General features: G+C 39.3%; 1 protein-coding gene across 3 annotated transcripts in view; it reads right to left on the bottom strand.

Annotated features, from left to right (window-relative positions):
* Positions 1-16,026, bottom strand: part of pkib (protein kinase (cAMP-dependent, catalytic) inhibitor beta) — an 80,042-nt gene extending 64,016 nt beyond the window's left edge. Inside the window, exon 1 of one of the 3 annotated variants that reach the window (XM_059645741.1) lies at positions 15,913-16,026. The gene's annotated coding sequence lies outside the window, so the exon portion shown is untranslated. The remainder of the gene's footprint in view (positions 1-15,912) is intronic. The other 2 variants (XM_059645742.1, XM_059645744.1) reach the window with 2 other exon arrangements.
* Positions 16,027-24,214: the final 8,188 nt, after the last annotated feature.

Genomic DNA, 24,214 nt, shown 5'->3' with positions numbered 1-24,214 from the left:
ATTGGGGAACCTCAGCCAAGGTCTGGCTTAATCTCAGGTTGTTATCAGGTGGAGTGATGGTACCTAAAGCACGGAGTTTGGAGCAGGGATCAAAAATAATGGCTTCAGTAATAGCATAACTTAGTTTGATGATGTTTCTGTTCATCTAGTGCTGAATGTCAGATAAGCAGTCTGAGGCTTTAACAACAGCGAGGGTGTCATAAAGGGTGACAGTGAGGGAGAGTTCGATGTTGTTCCAAGGAGAAGCACATAAATCAGTAATGGGATCAAATCAAACATAAATGCTGACAGGCTCACCAGGTGAGGGAGCAGGAAAAGAGGTGAGTGCATGTGATTTTCTCACTATAAATAGATGGAGAATGTAACCAAGGTGAGAGCAATCCTACCCAGATGGATAATTGTGGAGGAGTGTTGAAGGAAGATAGTGTTGTTCACCAAGTCCAACACTGTGGACAGATCAAGAGGAACAGAGAAAGTTTAACATTGTCACAATCCCCTATCAGATGTTATTGGTAACTTTCTTGGATGCTGCTTCAGAACTGAGACAATGTGTGTACCTGATTGGAAAGATTCACCAGGGGCATTCTGGAAAAGTTGGGTGTATTTGGAAAGCAACAAAATATTCAAACTATTTGACGAAAAAGTGGATTTTGCAGACAGAACTATAACTTGCCATGATGATGGGATCAAAGTCTTTTTTGTGGAGAGGGGTGATGAGAGTAGATTTAAGGGAGAGAGAGTTCAAAGCCTGTTGATAATAAATATCCAAACCAAACGTTTTTCACAAAACAAAATATTTATCTAAACAGGCTTTGAGGTTTTAGTTTCCATTGCCTTCTTAAGGGGTTTACACTGTATGTAGGAATATAAATACTTGGCTATAGGAATACATCAGTGGTTGAGAGTTCTGTGGCAAATAATTCCCAAAAGCCTGTCCACCAACTATAAAGCACCAGACAGGAGCATGGTGGAATTTTCCCCACTTCCTGGATGAGTACAACAACACTCAAGAAGCTTGATACCATTCAGGATGAAGCAGCCCACTTGATTGGATCTTCATCCACAATTTCAAGCAGCCATTCACTTCACCACAGCTGTACAATGGCATCAGTGTGTACCATCTAAAAGATGCATTGGAGCAACTCACAGCAAATCAACTCTGACAGCTCCTTCCAAATCATCAATCATTACAGCCTAAAAGGTACATAGTGGCAAATGCATGGCGGGGGGCAACACTACCTGTATGTACTACCTGTGATGATACCAGCCTGACTTGGAAGCATATCATCATTCCTTAATTTCACTGTCAAAAACCTGGCACAACTTTTCAAACACTGCTTTGAGTATACCTAAAACAAATGGAATTCAATGGTTCAAGAAGGCAGCACTTTGGACAACAAATTGTGACCTTACCACTGATGACCCCTAGATCCCATAAAAGGATTAAAAATATGCAGCGAATAGTAATAGAAAGTGGACACATTGATTTGTAATGTGAGCCCGCAGCTGATAGTTTCCAGAAATAACTAACCTTAATACACACAGGTTTGAAATTTCGGAATGATTAAGTGTGTTCAGGGAAGGATAGGTATATTGCAAAGGAGAAAAAGCAGATGAACTATCAGGGCAGAAGCTTGTAGGCTGAAAACAAATCATTCAAGCTGCTCCTGGCCCACAAGCTGTGCTGTAAAGACACTCAGGTTACGATATGCAGGATTCCTTGGATCAGGGAAACATGACTGGCAAGAGTTCTAATTAAAAAGGTTCTTAAATTGGAGTTATGCAGCCTCTTTAGAAAGGTTTTAACTGTTTTAATCTGGGATTGGGTTTCTTGCTCGTTATGTGTTCCACCTCCGGTAAAATCAGGAGAGCGCATGTTTAATGCTGTGGGAGTTGAGTTTGAAATTTAACTCCTCGCATGATTGAAATTCTTTTGTACCCATGCCCTCATGATTTTATAAACCTCTATACGGTCACCCCCTCAGCCTCGGACACTCAGGAAAGTAACCCCAGCCTAGTTAGCCTCACCCTATGGCTCAAGCTCTCTAATCCTAGTGACATCCTTGTAAATATTTTCTGAATTATCTTGAAATATACAGATTAAATCCAACAAACAGAGATTTGGACAATAAAGAAGTTTTCAGTTAAACCTGCTGAAGACTAGGCTAGAAATCACCAAAACCTATCCCCATTTTCCATCCCAATTGTAGAGGACGCCATGTTGTGAGCAGCAAATACAGTAGACTGGATTGAATGAAGTGTAGATAAACTATTGCTTCACCTGAAAGGTATGTCTGGAAACTTGGATAGTGAGGATGGACGAGGTAAAAGGTAAGAGTGTTGCACCTTCTGCAATTGCATGGCAAGGGGCCATGTGGGGTGTGGGAGGTGTTGGGAGTGGAGGATGAGTGGTCCTAGGTGCCCAGAGGGAATTGTCCCTGAGAAGGCTGATAAGGGAGGGAAGGAGAATATGTGATGGTGGAATCCTGTTGGACATGACAGAAATGGCAGCTAATGATCCTACGGATTTGGATGCCAGTGGAGTGGTAAGTGAAGATGAAGGTGATCCTACCACTGTTGTGCATTAGAACAGAAAGGCTGGGGGATGAAGTACAGGAGATGGGTCTGACCTGGCTGAGGACCCTGTCAATCACAGTGCTGGGGGATCCTCGGTTATGGAAAAAAATGGACATTCTGGAAGCTCCCTTATAGAAGCTGGCATCATCAGAACAAATACAATGGAGAAGGAAGAAGTGGGTGAATGGAATAGAGTCTTTACAGAGAGCAGTACGTGAGGATTTACAATCATGGTAACTGTGGGAGTCAATGAGTGTGTAGTGGCCACTGGCCAGCGTATTCCTAGAAAATGGAAACAGATGTCATGGAAGGGAAGGGAGGCTTCAGTGTTGGACCAAGTGAAGGTGAGAGCAGGGTGAAAGTCGGAAACGAAACTGATAAAATTGTCCAATTTTGGACGAGAGAGTGAAGCATCACTGATGCTGTCATCAAAGGATTGGAGAAAGAGTTATGGGGAGGCTTGGAACGAGGAATGTTTCATGTACCCCATAGGCGGAAGAAGGTGGTGGTCGATGGGGACAGTTCAGGCTTTTCTTCCAGGAAGAGGTGGAGAGCCCTGAAACCATCCTCTTAGAGGATGGATGTGCAGACGGATTGTGTGACTGTGGTGAAAAGGGGGCAGCTGGAGCCCACAAACTGAAAATTCTGAAACTGATGTAAAGCATCAGAAGACTCATAGATATAAGTGGGAACAGACGGTGCAAAGGCGAGAGTGAGAGAAAACAGGTGAAGGCAGAGATTTGGATGTAAGTAAAGGTGTCTGTGGGATGGGGAGAGGAATGGGCATGGAGGCAAAGGCGATGGATGAAGAGTTTAAACTCATGTCGTATCCAAAATTCATTGAGATGGAGCCACAGAGGGATAAAACAAAGATCTTTCCCGAGTACAGAATGTTCAACATCAGACAGCAGGAGGTGAGAAGAGATAGTAAATACTCGACAGGAGATTGGGTTGGGAGGGGAGCTGGAGTCAAATGGAAGGGGGCAGGTGGAAGGTTCCAGAGGGGTGTGAGTATCTCTGTGTTGTTGTATCTTTCATTCCTTCATGTTTGAAAGGAAAAGAAAAAGTTTTTGTCAGCCGTTGAATGAGCCGGAGAATGAAGTGGGTCTTAGGTACAGGGCAGCTCTGAGCCCACGGGGGCAGTATTGATGGAGAGAAAGCTTGAGGGTGTGCATATGGTGATGCATGGCAGTGAGTGTGGACCTCAGGATGTGGTGAGAACAGCTGCCTGAGAAGCTTTGTATGTGATACCTGTGATCCTGGGTAGATTCAAAACACAAAGGATGAAACTTGAGTTGGAATCCACGTAGTGTGCATCTGAGCAGAGGCAGCCATTGAGGAATGTGATGTGGCTGTGGAAGCGAGTTTTACAAAATACCTTGTCAAACACTAGGAGCAACTTCAAGAGTAATGGTGCTGAAAGAGAAAATGGATTGAATAGATATCCTGTCGGAGACAGCATCAGTTCTGAAGAATGGTCACTAGACCCGAAACATTAACTCTGCTTTTGGTCCAGGGATGCTGTCAAATCTGCTGAGTTTATTTGGCAATTTCTGTTTTTGTTCCAGTTTAGTATACTCTGACTTCAAATTTCTAGAACCTATAGTATTTGTTTTAGGACCAGTTTTATTTTGCGTTACAAAATGCTACATTCCTATTGAACTGTGTCTTTTTTTCATCTCTGTTGCCCTCGAGTGAAAGTAGCAAGGTTACAGAAAATGGTAAACTATTATAGCTGTTTCATTGTCTTAATATCAGATTGCTGAACTGATAAAGGTAATCTGAGATGGAATAAAGGCACAGATTGATTTACTGAACCAGAGCGGAAAAGTTGAGACAACATTTTCTTTTAAACGACATTTATTTTGCCATCATGCAAGACCAATCCTGAGTTTTCATCCAATAGACGAGTGATCGATTAAATAGTTTTAAGGGTTGATATGATTATTCTCACATGTGAGCAGAAACTTTAGCATGTGACTATAAACTGACGTCTAAGAGAATCAGGTAAAGCACGATTTTTATTGGCAAGTGGTTAACTTTTATAAAGCTATACTTTCATGCCCACTAAAGACAGGTCTTTTTTGTACCATTAAAAAATGAATAATTACTTTGTAATACAGAACTTATACATTTCTAAAAGGAGACTAGGAGCTGAAGCTTTTCATTCTGCTCATGGCAGAATTAGGCCAAATGAAACAGACTAGAAGAAAAGACACCATTTTATACAGAAAAAGGCAAGGGTCCTGATTGGCTCTCTGATGAAGGGTCTAGGCCCGAAACGTCAGCTTTTGTGCTCCTGAGATGCTGCTTGGCCTGCTGTGTTCATCCAGCCTCACATTTTATTATCAAGGGTCCTGATTGGTTGGCCATTATTGATCCAGTTCATCTTTAACCTTAATTCTTAGACAGGTATATTCAATCTGATTGGTCAGGATGTTGCTGTGAGATGGAGCTGAGATTGGCTGATGCATGAACCCTTTTTAGAAAATATTCAACATATAAACAAACTCCTTTTTACCAGTATAAAACACTATCTGGATTATCTACATGTACAGGGTTCCCAACTGGAATGTAGGACCAAGTATCAGCCATGGCCTACTGTTTGCCTTGGATATATTCCATGGTAATGTCAAGCCACATAAGTCATAATCAGAACTGTTTGATTTGGGGTAGCATTATTGCCAGCTCTTGAGTATTAGGAAAGGTTACTAATGACTCAAGATTTCTGGATTATAGACTAAGCCTTGGACATTTCTGAAAATTTTCCACCAGTTCAAGTGACAGCCAGGGTCCCTTTTCTGATGACTATTTATCTGTTGTTTAACTTCCATAACTACACAGGAATCGGAGGCCTTTATTTGATTTGAAAATAAATGAAGCACTGAAGCATTTTGAAAAATCAAGTCTTACTAGGTAGAAATGTTATTCAGTTGCGTGTAGGACATTAAATGGTATATGAGTACATGTAACCTACTTCAGTATTTGAGCAGCATAAAATATTCAACATAGCTGGAATGGTTTTCCCTTTAAACAGCAACTTTTTATTGCAAAGCAACACCACATTAAAAAAATACAAGTAGGTTGGGATAGACAGCTGACAGGTCTGAATTTAATTGTTTTATTGATGAGCTAGCACAGCTAGTAATTTGGGTTGACTTGCATACATCCTATCATTTCTGAAATTTCCAAGGTTTTCTTCAGAAAGGTCCTATGTTAACTTTTTCTAAAAGACCTCCAGGTTCAATTTTCCTAGCAATAATTTCAGTAAAAATGTTGATGTGAAAATAAGATGAAGGATTCCATTTTCTACTCAAGCTGGAATTTATCAGAAAAAATGTTATCGAATTGGGTTTTGCAAAACATTCCCACAGTGCAACTAACTTAAATGATTGAACATGCTAATTAACATTTGATTTCATGTTGACTGTTATTAGTTGCCGAAACACTTAATTGCATTTCAGTAATTAACAACTGCCCATTAAGATGAAATATTCCATTTGATTGCAAACTGTTGGCTAAGCAGTTTGTGGGATTTTTCTATTTCACACAATAGCCAAATGACTTCCAAGTGATATGTCAATGTGAATACAGGCAAACATGCAATTAGCAGCAGGAGCAGGCCATCAGTCCCTAGAAATTTCTCTGCCAATCAATAATAACATGGTTGATTTGATAGTAACATCAAATCCACATTCTTGACTACTCCTGATAAATTATGTACCTCTGTCTTAAAACATATCCAAGGACACTGATCAACCATATTTTCAGGAAATGTGTTCCAGAGAATTCGACCCTCAGGGAAAATGTCTTAAACAGGTGACCCTCTATTCGACTCAATAACAGCCAATTCTAGCTTCAGCCGTAAGATGAAACATCCTCTCCCTCAGACCCCTGAGAATCTTCTATATTACAATCAATTCACCTCTGAATTTTTTGTGAAATTTCATGCTACACAAACTGTCCTTGTGAAGAACCCTTGGGTCTAAAAAGGTCATGTTGGACTCTTTAAGCATTAACTTCTGTACCTCTGTCCACAAATGTTGACATGCCTTCTGAAGTACTTTTCCAGTACTTCCTGTTTATATTTCAGATCTCCAGCATCCATGGTAATTTGCTTTTATTCAGATTGTTTGAATCCACTTTGCACTATATTCTTGAAGATATCAAAGAATGAATGATTTTTAACCACTCAATCAATTCAAATACAGAGTAATGATATTTTTATCTCACCACATTATTGAGCACATGCAATTACTGAGTAGCTTTCCTGAGTAGCAGTATTTATAAATGAGTATTAAATGTGGATAATATGTGTTTGATTGAGGTTTTCAACCCTACCATAGATTCAAATAATGTAAGTGATGAAAAACTATACAACCTTGATTTAGCACCAATAATTAGCAAGTGTCATAGAGTTGTAGAGTAATAGAGCCACTACTATGTGGAAGCAGGCCATTCGACCCATCAAGTCCACACCAACCTTCCGAAGAACATCCTAGCCAGATCGAAACCCCTACCCTATCCCTGTAACCCTGCATTTCCCATGGCCAATCCACCTAACCTGCACATATTTTGGACTGTGGGAGGAAGTCCATCCAGGCAAGGGAGAATGTGCAAATTCCACACAAATACTCACTCAGGGCAAAACCTGGGTCCTGATGCTTTGTATGAAATACTTTTGCTGAACATAAACTTCAAATCATCTCCACAACCTCATCAGGTGGGATCTTTCAGATGTATTGGGGTTCTCACTTCCTGGCTGTAGAAGCAGTTTGAAACTTGCGCTGCTTCTTTTCAGGAAGACCAGGAAGCTTTTCAGGAAGATCGAAAAGCTAGTGCTAGGGCACTGACAGGCCTTTTCCTGAAATCAAAACACCAGAGCAGAAGTAATGGGAACTGCAGATGCTGGAGATTCCAAGATAATAAAATGTGAGGCTGGATGAACACAGCAGGCCAAGCAGCATCTCAGGAGCACAAAAGCTGACGTTTCGGGCCTAGACCCTTCATCAGAGAGCTTTCTTATTGGACGTCCATGGTGAATATGAGGTGTTGGGGGCCAGGGAATTGGAAGTCCTGGAGGAGGTGGAGGGCGTGGGTGGTGTCACGGACTCTCTGATGAAGGGTCTAGGCCCGAAACGTCAGCTTTTGTGCTCCTGAGATGCTGCTTGGCCTGCTGTGTTCATCCAGCCTCACATTTTATTACCAGAGCAGAAGTCTTGTCTACTGAAAGGCCAGTAAGGCCTGAAGGTTTTGTGCTCAGCACTACTTCAAGGTAGGTAGTGTTTTCTGCACAAAAAGCAGAGCCCCAATATGTTGAAGGAATCCAGGCCACATAAATAATAAGAATAGGAATGGGAGTGTCATTGGACAAGTGTTAGAGAGAGGCACAGGGGGCCAAGAGCAGGGGGTTAAATTGTGGGACTCAATAAGCTGCCAACTCTCCTCATGTTTATTTCTTCAATCAAACACTGAGTGCCTTTGGAGAATTTCTCATTGTACCCCCAAATCAGAGGTGTCAAGCTATCCTGATCATTTTTGCTGCTGGACATGTCTATCTGCCAGGTAAACACCAGCAGAGTTTTGATGAGGTCTTTAAGTGGGCAGTAATTGTCCACTTAAAGACTGCAATTGGCATTTGTACAAGAACATAAACCATAGACCGTCCTCCCTCATAACATAAATTTTGGGGAAGCACAAAGACTGCCAGTGCTCAGGTATTTCACTATTCTTCCTAATTGCATGCACTTTCTGCCTCCAAGCTTGATATCAGCGAGAGGAGAAAGTTCTGCACCATTCTTGAGTTGTGTAGGTTAGTCCCATTCCTCCTTTTATGCTAATTTTGTAACTTTGGCTCAACTTCATTTTTTTTGCAATTATGTTTCAATTCTGCAACTATATTTTGCAATTATGCAAGTGGCGAGAGTCAACCAAGTTACAATAGATCAATCTATCCATAGATTGGTTGGTCACAGCCTGAAAATTGTGACCAATAAAACAGAAAAAAAAATCTGAAGCTATGGAACCTCATCAATATTGAGGCAAATTTCCTATTTGGCTTTGCTTGCGCTTAAAATGATCCTTATGTTCAGAACATTTTTAAAAGTGATAAGATACTTCAATTAGGTGAAATGAATCTTTTTTGAATTTTATGTTTGCACAGGATATTCATTTGAGATGAAATTCACCGTTCATTCCCACAAGTGCACTGACATCCTACACAATCAGGAGCATTGATTTTACTGCCTTGTTAGTTTTAATCTCAGGCATAGAAAAATTCTTTAATGTATTTACTAAATACTATGATCTTGTACATGATGCCATGGCTGTTCTTCTATCTCCTGGAAGACAAATAGATAACTATTCTGTTGAATCAAATGTAATTGCATATTCAAACTGAAGCAATAGAAAGAACTGAACACAGCTTTCAATGAATTGCAATTGTCCATCTCACTCCTTGCAGCATGGAAAATATCAAAGCACAGAATACAGGTAAACTCAGTCAGCAGGCTAATAACACATGAAACAATCTAGTAATACTCCTGTTTTATTATAACCAGTGCGTCTTCTTCCCTCAACTTTTTCTGGCAAGCAAGAGAAAGATCACAAATTATCTTTAGTTGAAGCATGAATCAATGCTGACAGAGACTCAAACTGTGTGCCGACAAACTCTAGCCAGAGAGAGATGTGTTCAAAAAGTGAAGACTGGATTCTAGGAGTTGTGGAGACTCCAAGGGCCTTTAGCAATTAAAGACATGACCTGAATCTGGAAGACCTAACCTTATTTCTGGCAGGTCCTATTCTTCACCAGTAGGGGAGAGAGAACAGGACATGGCACACACAGGAATTCTGAACACTTCAAGGTCATTTAAATCTAATGTTTTGCACCTGCAGGTTCCAGTTATTATGCATCAAGATTTTAACACATTATGTGGGAGTCAGAAATTTATGGAATGGATGAAAACGCTTGCAAAATATAGATTAAGGCTATGAAGTTGTCAAACTCAACGGACGCATTAAGTTATTTAAATCCCTAGCCCTTTAAAAGCTTTTCTTAAAAGAACTATCTGCATCAGTAACAATAACAATAGCTATTTGTTCACATTATCTCCAAATGCTATCATTACATCTTGACGGCTAGTTTCTATAAACTACAATTACCCCAGTAATGGGTCATAAATTCACATTTTTTTGACAGCTCAAAGACAGTGTTCGAGGATAAGCTGCTTTTAAAGAGTCGTAGAGGTATAGAGTAATACAGCACACAAACAAACCCTTTGACACAAACTGGTCCATGCCCACTCAGCCAGTTTTAATTACCCACATTTGGTCCCTATCCCTCTAAACCTTTTCTGTCCATTTACCTATCAAAATATTTTTAAAATGTTAGCATTGTACCTGCCTCAACCACCTTCTCTGGCAGCCCATTCCATATACGCTCAACTCTACATGAAGAAGTTGCCCCTCAGTTCCTTCTTAAACCTTTCTTCTCTCACTTTAAGCCTATGGCCTCTAGTTTTCAATTCCCCATCCCGAAAAAGACCGTTTGCATTCATCCTATCTATGCCCCACATGATTTTATATACCTCAATATGGTCACCCCTCATTCTCCTATGTTCCAAGGCATTAAGTCGTATCATGGCCAACTTCTCCCTTTAACTCAGGCCTCCTAGTCCTGGTAACATCCTTGTAAATCTTCTTTGCCAACTTTCCAGTTTAAATATGTCTTTCGTATAGCAAGGTGACCTTGATCTAAGCTCATGAAAACAGGTCTTTGTATTATATACAATGGAGGGGTTTCAAACATGGGACTTTTTGAATTCATATTTGGAGGAGATATGATAGATATTAGACCTTTTATTTTGTTTCATCTCAACATGATCACTGTGGTCTGCCCTTAGATGATACTGAGTGGGTTGATATACAGGGTGCAAAGGTAAAGCTGGCATAATCTGGTGTTAAGGTGGCATGGAGGACAGAAGGATTTTCCGCTGTGCTTGGGGAAGTCGTTAGGGTGAATACAGGATAGCATGCACTGCAATAAATTGGTAAGAGGGCATTGATGGTAGAGGGTGATGGGTAAGGTGGTATGAGAGTTAACGTGCTAAAATGTAATAGATCAACTGAAATAAGGTCCCAGTTAAGTTTAAAATCCTGCTTCAGTACCTGGCAATCCCTGAGGTGCTGGTATTTTGAGACCATCTTCAATGTAAGAAAATGTTCTATAGCCCTTCTCAGGAACATTATCAGGCACAATTTGACTCCAAGCCACATTGGTCACCTGTCTTAGTCTTACCTAAGGCTTGATCGAATGAACAACTTTAAAACAGGAAAGAGAGACCGAGAGATTTGATGAGCATAATCAAGGGCTTAGGACCTCTGCAGCTGAAAACACAGCCAGAAACAGTGGAGTGATGAACATCAAATGGAGCATGCAGAGATATCAGATAGTTATAGGTATGGAGAGTATTCCTGAGGTAGGGAGAAGCAAGACAATGATGGAATTGATGAAATAGATGAGACTTTTAAAATTTTAACATCAATGTAGATCAACAACATACCCTAAATGATTTTTTAAAAAATGTATATAAATGTACATGTATATTATTTTTCTATCTCTGTGCAGCAAACTTAAATGATTGTCAATAACTGAGGAATTTTGTGGTTTTATTCTTTTAGTAAATACCAGGAGATCACACTTGTTCACTTTCCTTTAAAGACATGTATTGGTCCCTAGTCAGGTTCTAACAGAAAAATGAGCAGTTTAGACTGGGATCATAATCTTTATGATGTCGTAGAGTCATAGAGTCACACAGCATGGAAACAGACCCTTCGATCCAACCGGTCCATGCTGAACATATTCCTAATCTAAAACAGTCCCACCTGCCTGTGCACGGCTAATATCCTTCCAAACCTTTCCGATTATTGACCTTATCTAAATGTCTTTTTAAACATTGGGTTTGTACCTCCATCCACCACTTTCTCTCGCAATTCATTCTACAGACAAACCACACACTGTGTAAAATATGTTGTCCCTCATGTCCTTTCTAAAATTTTCTCCCCTCATCTTAAAAATATGCCCCCTAGGTTTGAACTCTCCCACCCTAGGGAATAAACCTTTTTCATTCTCCTTAGCTATGTCCTCATGATTTTATAAACCTCAAAGAGGTCGCCCCTCAACTTCCTACACTCCCATGAAAAGAGTCCCAGCCTTTCGAGTCTATTTTTACAGCTCAAACCTTCCATTCCCAGCAACATTAGGGATAATCAGCATGGTTTCATGTGTGGGAAACCATGTCTCACAAACTTGACTAAATGTTTTGAGGAAATAACCAGAAAGATTGATGAGGGCAGAGTGGGAGATGTTGTTCACTTGAACTTTAGTAAAGCTTTTGACAAGGTTCTGCATGGTAGACTAATTAGTAAAGTTAGATCACATGCAATTTAGGGTGAGCTTGCCAATTGGATACAAAATTGGCTTAATGGTAGGAGACAGTGGGTGATGGTGAAGAGCAATTTTTCAGACTGGAGGCCTGTGACCAGCTGTGTCGTATCACCAGGAATAAAAAGTTTAGGTCTAAGGATGGCTTATAAGCGAATTATAGCGAATTAGGAACAATATGGTTTTCGATTTCACAGAATTGTTACAGTGCAGAAGGAGGCCATTCAGCCCATTACGCTTGCTTTGGCTGTTCAAATGGGCACCATTATCTAATGCTAACCTCCTGCTTTTTCCCCACATTATTTTCATCCAAATAATCATCCAAATCCCTCTTGAAATGATTCAAATTTGGTTGACCGATTTGTTGATTCTGTCCAAAATCAATCCATTCTCCCTGGCTTTTAAATCACAGTGAAGTCATTTGCTGATGTTTCATCATTGAGGCAGTCAGACTATATGAGAATACAACAATTTGCAGCATTACACACAATGGAAAATGTTTGATTCAAAAATAATTACAAAAAGGTATCCAAGATATTATACTAAAATTCCCCTAATCATTGACTTTTGCAGAAGTTTTGATATACTTTGCTGCACATGCTCAAGAAAATATGATAAATAAACACAGTTAAATAAACATGCATGTTCCTAAAATATAAAAAAGCTTTGTTATGTATTTTGTCTATGTATGCTCTGTTCGATGAATTCAAGACAGCCAGGTATGATGACAGGAAAATCTGCTCTATGGTAATACTCTGATGAGCTTATTTTAGCTGTACTTCTGTTGTGAAGACTAGGAAAATCCCCAACTCCTAACACAATTAACCAGGCAGTCTCGAGGACCTGTACTGTTTATGGAATACCCATCTCAATCTAATTATACCATTGACTCACTTCAGATTACAAGATTTTGTCATATATTTGTAGAATGTTGGAATCACAAGTGATATTGTTGGTCTTCTTGGCAATAGATAAAATAATATTTGACACTAAGTTAGTTTTTGGCCTACCAATAGATATATGGCTCACAGTTCACTGGAAAGAAATGCATAGAAATATGGAGTGAAACTTTCAAAAGATTGCAGTGGAGATATCTGCAATAATAATTTTGAACTAGCTATTTTGTTGCTTAAAAATACAATTTCTAAAATAATAATCATTATTTTTTAATAATAAAATGACTCTATTTGGTCTTCTGTTTGAACATACTTGGTCTTTCAAAGCGCCAATCCCATAGAAGTGTAGTTTCTTGTGATTTTTCTGGTGTAGACAACATTTCTTCCTTAAGTTATGATGAAAATTGCAATCTTTTGTGCAACTTTTGATGGATTTATTTTCCAATAAGCCTTTGCTTTAGACAGAACCACTTAAAAATAACAGTTTTCAGATGGAGTTGTTTGACTCTGATTATATGGTCACAATCTTCCAATCTTGGTCAAAACCATTACACCTGAAGTGAAACTGTACGCTTATCTGATAACATTTATAAAGGTCTATCTTTTGATATGCAGAACCTGGATGAGTTTGCTGTGCACAGAACTCCAGGCAGAGATCTGTGAAGAAGATCAGCACAGAAGACATACCCTTCTTGTTTAAGGCACTAACCGCTGAATATGAGTGTAAAATGTCCAGTTCGAATGTTAGTGAGTGGTGTTTGAATAGCTGAGAAACAAAGGGTTTGAATTGGTGGCTGGGTAGATATGCGACTCAGAAAGTTACTGTCAGGTTGAGGCTAGGAGTGAGAGTTGGATGCTCAGGTTTCTGAATCATTAGGGGATGTAGTGGGATGCTTGCAACTTTGCATGGTCCCGGATGATAAATTTGAGTCAAGTCAGGAGTGTAGACTGGGGATCAGTATGGTGGGAGGTATGTTGAAGGGAGGTAGTTAAGCATTAGGTAGCTAGTCAGGGTATTAATGAAGAAGTCAGGCTTGGGAGAGGATGGGTGAGACTCAATAAGAATGATGAGTGAGGTCAGTCGGTAGTTACCCAAGGAGGATTTTTTTTGTCTAGTATCTCCTGGATAACTATCTGGGTAAATACAATGGAACTGCATAACTCAGTTAGAAACCTCATCAGAGCAGGAGAAATGACTGCTGCATGTTCAACTCTCTGGGAATCAATGCTTCTGGACTTCTGCAGGTTACAAAGCGCATCCTGAGTTAACCATATATCCTCTGAAGATCGAGCGATCAGAAGATTTAAGTATTGGTTTTCTGTGTGCACTTTTACGTTTATTAGTAGTATCTTAAGTGGTTGTCATCATGGATTTCCTAATAAAGTTTCTATTTGTGTTTTTTGAAGTAATTTGCACTGAAAGTAAATACCACAAATGTTAATGTAATGTGTATGAGTATAAACCTTACATCTTAAAGATAAATGACAACAAAAGGATCTTCTGTAGTTATAACTGCTGCATTTGCCCTCTAAATATATTGATATGATGCAGACATCAGGGTTCTGATTTCAGATTCAATTTTCAGGTAATTTGGAATGAAGTGATCTCGATCAGAGCAGCAATAATGACAAATCTCTATTGCTGTTTCTATTTTTTATGGAGAGAAAGAGCAAAAACTAAATTTCCCGCACTTGATATCTGAATAGCCTGTGCTAGATAGTAACAGAAAATTAACAGGTGATAAGATTCGGTTTCGGACTGATGTCACGAGTGTCAACATTCACTGTTTAGGTTTGTACAAGAAGCCGATCTGGTGCAGTAAGATTTATGAGTTTCAGTGAAACATTTAGGTCAGTTTTGTAATTATTCCAGCAGGGAGAGTATTCACAGCCTGGGATGATGGGGATATTTCAAAGAACTAGTACAGGTGCAATGGATCAAATGGCCCTCTTCTGTGCTACCTCATTCTATAATTCCGTGAAATGATGGGAAATTGTAGGCAGACATCTTTTCATTCAAAATATTGTCAGTAAATCACAAGCAAAATATTGCATCAAAATTTTTGCATATCATTTCCTAAGTTCAGCCAAATGTTTAATTGGGATATAGCAGAGACAAGGACTTGGTCCTTTAAGGTCCATCTGCATTTTTGGAAAGAAAATTCTTGTAGGACTGGTTATGTACTAAACAATTGGATATAACACAACCTATGGAGCAGGGCAGGGGAACTATTATGTTAAATTTCAATAATCCCAGACAAATAGAACATGGTTATATTCTTACACAGTTTTCTGTGGAGATAGCTTAACAAATGAATATTATTGATAATGATTACTGAAATAAACAAAATGTAGTCACAACTACTCTGTACAAACTACAACACACCAGCCTGGCTGAAGCTTTAAAATTTAAAATATCCCCTCAAAATAAACTGTTATACTCATGCTTCCACATTCTCTAATTTCATTTCTAGCTTTGTTGAACTGGGTGCTCAGGTGTCTGGAACTAATGGTAATGACAAACAAAATTAAATGCATTTCAGAATAATGATAATCTAGTGGCAATTTTTCTCCAGGGTGTGTGATAAGCAATGTCAATGGGAATCACCTCTGCACGCTAACATGATATCAAAAACCATCTGGAAAACGAAAACCTTGACTTTATTTTTATGACTAATGATGCACTTGTCTTGGTTTGCGTAACATTAACAAAATTACATCAATTAGATAGAAACTTAAAAGTCAAATAATTTTATATCGGTTATTGTTTCATAGCTTGTTAATCAAAATGTTTGAAGCATAAATTCTACATTTATTGAAACAAATTAAAGATTCCTTTTTAAGGCAATCTTTTCACTTTTTCAGTTATGATCTAAAACAAACTAAACTATGACTGATGAATCCACATTGCCATTCTGTTAAAAATTAAGCATTTTAAGAATTAAAATTCAGCTTATTATCAGTTCTGTATGAAATTGGTTTTTAATATTTACTTACCAAGCAACAGAGCTTCAAGATGCTTATCCTATTCACTCAGCAGCTAGTGTAATGATTAAAATCCAGAGGGAAAGGTTCAGCAAAAGAACACATGTTCGTCTATGTTTGTTACTGGTTTTTTCTGCCTGGCTGATTTTGATGTGTACATCACATTGCTTCCGTGATACTGTGACATCAGTCAAGCTTGATTCATGTCTCACAATAGAGGCAGGTCTGAAGCAAAATCCAAAGCTATTACTTTTCAATTTAACATGATACTGATTTGTTAAAATAATTGTTTAACAATAATACAAAAGAAAAATTGGCTGCCAGATATACTTTCAATTACTTGTGATAAATCATTAAAAATGTAAACAATTATAAACTCCTCATGACTAACAACTCCATTGTTAAATTCAAATAATTGCAATAAACTTAATTATTTAGGAGTATTAAATGCAATGTGGTAAACTTCAGACTATTACTGAGTAGATATTAGGACAAAAAAAAATTTCTGAAGCTGTCAACATCAGCAAAATCTGAAAGGAAGCATTTATCAAATTATCATCATTACGACACAGCTTTCAAAAACATGTAAACATCAGTTACAGCTACAATTAAGAGTGACACACAACAAAATACTTACACTTTTAAATCATGCTGAAACACTTTCAATCTTAATTATTTGTCAGCTGAACTTTCAGTGAGACACTTTAGATACAGTACTGTTAAGTACTTAAAAAACACATTTAAAATGAAAAACTGAAAGAACTGCGGATGCTATAAATCAGTAACAAAAGCGGAAGTTCCTGGAAAAGCTCAGTAGGTCTGGCAACATCTGTGAAGAAAAAATTTCAGTTAATGTTTCAGGCCCAATGAGTTCTGAGGAAGGATCACTGGACCTGAAACGCTAACTCTGATTTTTCTTCACAGATGCTGCCAGACCTGATGATTTAAAATAAAGTATTGCCTTTGTTTAGCATTTTCACAACCAACAGCTATCTCAAAGCACTTCGCAAGTAATGAAGTACTTTTTGAAATGTAGTTACTGTCGTAATGTAGGAAAAACAACAGCAAACTCTAGTAAGCAGTATTGGGATAATGAACAGGTAATCTTAGTTTTTGTGATGTCAACTGAGGAATTAGTATTGGCTAAAAATAACTACCCTGCTCTGCATCATAATTGTAGTAGAGATTCTTTTACATCATCTGAGGAGATAGATGGGATCTCAGGTTATCAGCATGTGCCACTTTTAATCAATCATGAATTGGTGCCAAAAGGTGCTGCTGTGTGCTGCCGAGCTTATCAAGAAGGTAGATCTCTATTGAAAATGGCTCACCATAAATAATAAGTCTCCATGCAATACAAACATCTTTAATTATGAACCCATCACAAGTCGATGTAGTTGTCAACCTATTGCAAAGACTGTTGACTTTATCATTGAATCTTGACCAGCTCTCGGGAGATTAAAATTTCACACCTCACCTAACATCACATTCATGGTCCCCATTCTCCTGGGCTCCATAAACTCACACACCACTCTACCATCATCACCAGTCTCCCTGGCACTTCCCAATTTCTGTTATATAGTCATAGAAGGGTCAGCCTTTGTTGTCCAATCCCTAAGTGCCATTGAACAAAGTGGTTTGGGGGGCCATTTCAGAGTTAAGTACATTACTGTGGGCCTGGCCAGACCAGGAAAGAATGGCATATTTCCTTGCCTGAAGGGCATTAGTGAACCAAATGGGCTTTATGACAATGAATAATAACTTCATTATCACTATTGCTGTAGTTAACTATATATTCCAGATTTATTAATTGAGTTTAAATTGCACCAGTTTCCATAGTGGGTTTTGAACCCATGTTGGCCTGGGCTTCTTCATCACTAGTAAAATTTCTTTTATCCCAATTTCTCCCCTGACTTGATTATTGATTTGATCATTACTAAACTATGAGCCAGGCTTCACCCTTTCAAATACCTTCTCCAGAGGTTGATTAGTAAATATCTGAATAAAGTTTTTACACACGTACTTTTCCCATTCACCCTAAAGCCAAGTATTAAGACAATGTGGTACAAATTCCATAATAATGTTGATAAGGGCAGCCATCAATCCACTGGAAAGCTCCATTACATTTGATTTGACATCTCAATGAAATACCCCTGATGTTTATTTGCATTTAAATGTTAAGCACAGACACAAATTCTAGCTCTAGGACTAGTCATGTATATCTTCATCTACATAGGAAACAACAGGTCTCCTGATATCTCAACTTCACTATACTTTAAAGGGCTCATCCTCATCTTTTGTTTAAGGTAAAATATCCATTTCAAATTTATGTTCCAAAGGCCCTAAATGAATATTGCACGAGTATGATGATCATCACAATTTTAAAATAAGTTGATCCTCGTTTATTGTATTTCTGATCAGTGAGGGCGTGCTTCTGTCTACCATATTAAGTATAATATTATGTGTGAAATATATTGCATGTACTGCAATTGGAATATATTTTACAGCAGAAATTTTTGAATTGGCCAGGTTTTACTATGATCAATAAATCATCAGAATTATTTTCACCATTGACTTTCCATTGGGTTTTCCATGGCAAGCTGTTGTCAGTAGGAATCCAAACCCTGCAGTGCGATCTCCTGGATATTTAGCATCTGGGCAAATAGGGCAAGCAGCTGAAAAGCTGCTAAAGAGTAGTGCAGAGACTAACCAGGAAGTATCAGTAGGAATATTGAATTAAATATCAAAGCCCCATGTTGGGAATACTTCAGAATGTTTATAAAGGTTTTCAGGTGACTCCTTGAATTTCTAGCTCATTGCTGTAATCTCACAAGGACAGCAGAGGATTTGCTAATCAGTGGACACTAAGGATTCCACAGGAATGGAAGCAGTATTGGTACTGTGACTGGGTCTGAAGCAGTCCAGCAGGTTGCCAAGGCAATGAAAAAGGCAAGTGCTGTGTAATGAGTCATGATGGTAGATTATGGTACTGTTACATTTTAACTCCAAAATGTGCACTTCTCTGAACAAAAAATCTGCTGCAGTGAAAATATGACTACATTCAATTACTGTCTGACAAAGCCCCATGTAGGGCCCATGGAAGGTGGGACATGTACAGTGTCAAAAAAAATCTTCAAACAGAGGAAGACAAGTCACGGGAAGGATTAATGAGGGAGCTGACTATCTCACCTCTCTCAGCAGAAAGTCACTTCTCAGAAGGTTTGTATTTTTGCCTTCTAGGAATATTTTTAAAGAGGTTAAAAACCAACTGCAAGATGACTTTGTGTACAGTAGCAGTTTGATGTTCTCAAGTGTGGACTGTTTAGTGTGAAAGACACAGCTTTGAAAGAACAATATAAAAGAAAGCCCACAGCGCAGGTAACGCAAGGGAAAAGACTGTCTCTTCCTCTGAGTGCTGCCAGTCAGCCACTGCTTGAAAGGAATCGGAACAAAAAGCATTTTGATCATTCAACAAAGCCAAGAATCTCAATCAACTGTTCAAATACTGATATCAATGCAACCAGTGACATCCATTGCAACAGCTGCAACATCAGCTTTTCACAAACAGATCAGACACTGATCTGCAGACCTTTCCTTTTGAATTTTTCACTCCTTGGACTCACTTATTTCTAATGCATATGTTGTGTCAGATTCTCCTTTGATCAGTAACTAATAAATCCACTCTTTTTATTAATTTGAGAACGCCTACTTAAATTGGTTCCTTCTAAAGCAGATCATTTCGGTCTGGGAGAAAGTTACTCACAAGAGAATGGATCCTTTTAAAGTTAACCTTGTTGCAAACAACCTTTTGAATAAAGAAGGCAAGCCAGCTCAGCCCTCCTCATGTGGGACCCTGACAGTTTGAAGTATCCTGCTTAAAACTATAACTAATTTACCAGCATCGGCTGTTCCTACTATCTCTGTGCTAATTTAGGAAGCTTTCCCTGAGACTTGTCATTGCCTAACTGCTACATACTTCTCAACTGCTGCAGTAGGATGTCAGTAAGGTCAACCAATACACCAAGCATTTCTATGTGTAAGAATTTTTCCGTACGTTGCCTCTTCAAAGTCCTCACCTGAGTCCTCTGCAGCAGAAAATGTGCACACATGGACTGAGTGTTCACATACAAATGACAAGATAAGATTGAATAAGATGGTAGTGTGTTGTAGAGCAGACAGACCTAGAAGTTCAGGCACATTTTTTTTGTAGTTTGCTTCTAATATAGATAGTGTGGTTAAGAAGGCATTTAGCATGCTTGCTTTCATTGCTCAGATCTTTGAGTATTGGAGTTGGGATGTTATTTTAACGTTGTACAGGATGTCAATGAAGCCTTTTCTGGAGTGCTGTGTCCAGTTCTGGTCACCCTGTTATAGGAAAGAAGTTATTCAGCCGAAGAGGGTTCAAGAGAGTGGTTTGGGTGTGCAATGAATTTCCTGAGGAAGTAGTAGATGCACATAGAGTTACAACATTTAAAAGATATTTTGACACATGCATAAATAAGAATGTTTGGAAGGACAAAGGCCTAGCGCACGTGGGTGACACTTGCTTAGTTTGGGACTATGATTGGCACGGACTGGCTGGACCAAAGGGTTCGTTTCCATGCCAAACCTGAAGTTTCAGACATAAAACCTTTCCTTCATAAGGATGTTATTCAGGAAAGAGTGCTTTAGCTGTGAAGAGACACTAGATTATCTTGAGTTGTTTTCTTTTGAGCAGAGAAGGTTGAGAGGGGACCTGACAGAGGTGTATACGAGTATGTGGGGCATAGATAGGGTGAATAGAAAGCCGCTGTCCAGTTTATTCAAAAGGTCAATAACAAAGGGACGTAGTTTTAAGATGAAAGACAGAATGTAAAGAAGGGATTTGAGGAAAACATTTTTCACCATAGGGTGATGAGGATCTAGAATGCTCTGCTTTGGAGGGAGTTGAGGAGCTAATGTCACAACCTTTAAAAAGTTCTTGGCTGTGCATTTGAAGCACCATAACATTCAACACTACGGGCCTACTTCCAAAAGATGGGACTGGTGGAGAATTGACATAGCTTTTGAGCAGACTGAAATTGGTGGCTACAATATTGTGGGCAACGCAGAAACATGACTGCAAAGGGATCAGAGTTGGGGAAATAAATATCCAAGGATATGTACCCTACTGAAAGGACAAGTAAATGGGTAAAGGAGGCAGAGTTACATGTTAGTCAGAAATGAAATTAAATCAATAGCAAGAAGTGAGCATAGGATTGGAAAGCGATTCTGTATGGGTAGAGTTGAGGAAATACAAAAGGGAAAAAGATCCTAATGGGAGTTACGTTCAGGCCTCCTAGCAGTAGTCATGACAGGGGAAGGAAATAAATCAGGAGATAGAAAATGTATGTAAGAAAGTCTTGATTACAATAAACATGGGGGTTTTCAATGGTGGATTCTGAAATTCTGGTTGGTAGTGAATCTTTGCAAGATCTTTCCAAGAAACGGAATTTGTGGCATGTCTATAAGATTTCTTTTGGAGATTCTTGTGTTAGAGCCCAGTGAGAACAAACAATTCTGGATTTGATTATGTGTAATGAGGCAGACTTGATTGGGGAGCTTAAGGTGAAGGAAATCCAAGGGGACAGTGCCCATAATGTGATAGAATTCACTCAGCATTTTAAGAGGGAGAAGCTGGAATCAGATGTAAAGGTGCTACAAGTGAGTAAAGGGATCTAACGTTTGAGGGCAGAATTGATTGAAAGGGGAGCCCAACAGGGAGGACAATGAAGAAGCAACGTAGGTAGTTTCTGGGAGTAATTTGGGAGGCATAGCAGAAACTTATCCCAAGGAATAAGAAACATACCAAGGGGAGGATGAGGCAACCATGGCTGACAAAAGAAGTCAGGGACAGTATAAAAGCAAAAGAAAGAGGATACACTGCACACTGGCCATCACTAATGGAAAGGTGCTGCAAAAGCGGTAGGTACTGAAAATAGATAAATCACTCAGACCAGATGGACTACGTCTCAGGGTTCTGAAGTGGATAGCTTTGAAGAGATTTTAGACACATTGGTGGTGATCTATCAGGAATCACTGGAATCGGGAGGGTCCCAAAGAGCTGGAAAATAGTTAATGTAACATCACTGTTTTTAAGAATGGAGGGATGTAAAAGACGGAAAGCTATAGGTTGGTTAGCTTTACCATTATTAAGGATAAGATTGTGGAGTACTTGGAAGTGCATGGTAAAATAGGTCTCAGTGAACACAGCTTCATCAAGGGAAGGTCAGCCTGACAAATCTGTTAGAATTCTTTGAGGACGAAATGAGCAATTCAGACTATGGAGAACCAGTGGGTATAATCTATTTGGATTTCCAGAAGGCTATTGACAAGGTGCTGAACAGGAAGTTGCGAAATAAGACAAGAGCTCACAGTGTTTTCACTGGCCGGCTTGGACAGGCTGGAAGAGTGGGAAAAGAAGTAACAATTACACCTCCCAGTCGCGAACCATTTTAACTCCCCCTCCCACTCCTTAGATGACATGTCCATCATGGGCCTCCTAGAGTGCCACAATGATGCCACCCAAAGGTTGCAGGAACAGCAACTCATATTCCGCTTGGGAACCCTGCAGCCCAATGGTATCAATGTGGACTTCACAAGCTTCAAAATGTCCCCCTCCCCCACTGCATCCCAAAACCAGCCCAGTTCTTCCCCTCCTCCCCCCACTGCATCACAAAACCAGCCCAGCTCATCCCCACCTCCCTAACCTGTTCTTCCTCTCACCTATCCCCACCTCCCACCTCAAGCCGCACCTCCATTTCCCACCTACCAACCTCATCCTGCCTCCTTGACCTGTCCGTCCTCCCTGGACTGACCTATCCCCTCCCCACCTCCCCACCTATACTCTCCTCTCCACCTATCTTCTCCTCTATCCATCTTCAACCCGCCTCCTCCTCTCTCCCTACTTATTTCAGAACCCTCTCCCCATCCCCCTCTCTGATGAAGGGTCAAGGCCTGAAACATCAGCCTTTGTGCTCCTGAGATGCTGCTTGGCCTGCTGTGTTCATCCAGCTACACACTTTGTTATCTTGGAATCTCCAGCATCTGCAGTTCCCATTATCTCTTATAGCTGATCCAATATTGTGTGGAAAAGTGTGAGGTTATGATAGGAAGAATAAAGGTGTAGGCTATTTCCTAAGTGGGGATACTCTTCAGAAATCTGTCGCACAAAGTGACTTTAGAGTCCTAGTTCAGGATTCTCTTAAATTTTACATGCAGGTTCAGTGGGTAGTTAGAAACCCAGATGTAAGGTTAGCATTCTTTCTGAGAAGGCAAGAATACAAGAGCAGGGATGGACTGCTGAGGTTACATAAGGCCCTGGTCAACCTTCATTTGGAATATTGTGAGCAGTTTTCAACCCTGTATCTAATGAAAGATTTATTGATTCTGGGAATGAAAGGTTAATTATCATATGAGGAGAGTTTGAAGATGCTAGATCTATATTGAATAGAGTCCAGGAAAATGAGAGAATCTGATTGAAACTTCCAGAATTCTGAGAAGCCTGGATATAATAGACATGGAGCGGATATTTCCACTAGTATGAAAGTCTAGGACCCAAAGACACAGGCTCTGAAAGAAAGGACGACCCTTTCATACTGAAATGTGGAAGAGGAGTTACTTTAGCCAAAGGATGCTGAATCTGTGGAACTCATTGTCACAGATGTAATGTGGAGGCCAAGTAATTGAGTAATGTTAAGACAGAGATAGATAGATTGTTGATTAATAAGGGGATCAAGAGTTAGAGGATAAGGCAGGAGCATGGGGTTTAGCAACATGTTAGCCGTGATTGAATAGTGGAGCAGATTCAATAGGCTGAATGGTGTAATTTGCTTCCTATATCTTATGGTCTTATGGTCTTAAACCTTCCATCCAACCTAGAATTTAGGAGTGTGACTAAGTAAGGGTGCTAAGGAGCTTCACAATTCTGATCATGATCCAAATAGAATATATTTACTTGGCATTAAACTTTGTATTGCAAAATATTATAAATCTATAAGGTAATTAACATGACAAGCAGTCTCAAATATAGAACTCTATTCAATTGTAAAATTTAAATACATTATTTTTCAAGGAGAAACTGATGTCAAAATATGGGTCAGATTAGTAGGAAAAAAATCCGGCCTGGCTAAATGAGTCATGTGATCTTAAGCTGTGTTTTTCTCCCATAACCTAAATAGGATCAACAATATATGAAAAGGCCTCAGCTCACCTTTGATGAGGTCTCAATCTCTGCTTCACAAAATACAAAATACACGCTTCCTATTTTACCCCACAACTCTATAAATTGCATTCA

The sequence above is a fragment of the Stegostoma tigrinum genome, chromosome 4 (genome assembly GCF_030684315.1).
Source record: "Stegostoma tigrinum isolate sSteTig4 chromosome 4, sSteTig4.hap1, whole genome shotgun sequence".
NCBI classification, from domain to species: domain Eukaryota; kingdom Metazoa; phylum Chordata; class Chondrichthyes; order Orectolobiformes; family Stegostomatidae; genus Stegostoma; species Stegostoma tigrinum.
Note: the sequence above shows the minus strand (reverse complement) of the source record. Positions and strands in the feature narration are given on the sequence as shown.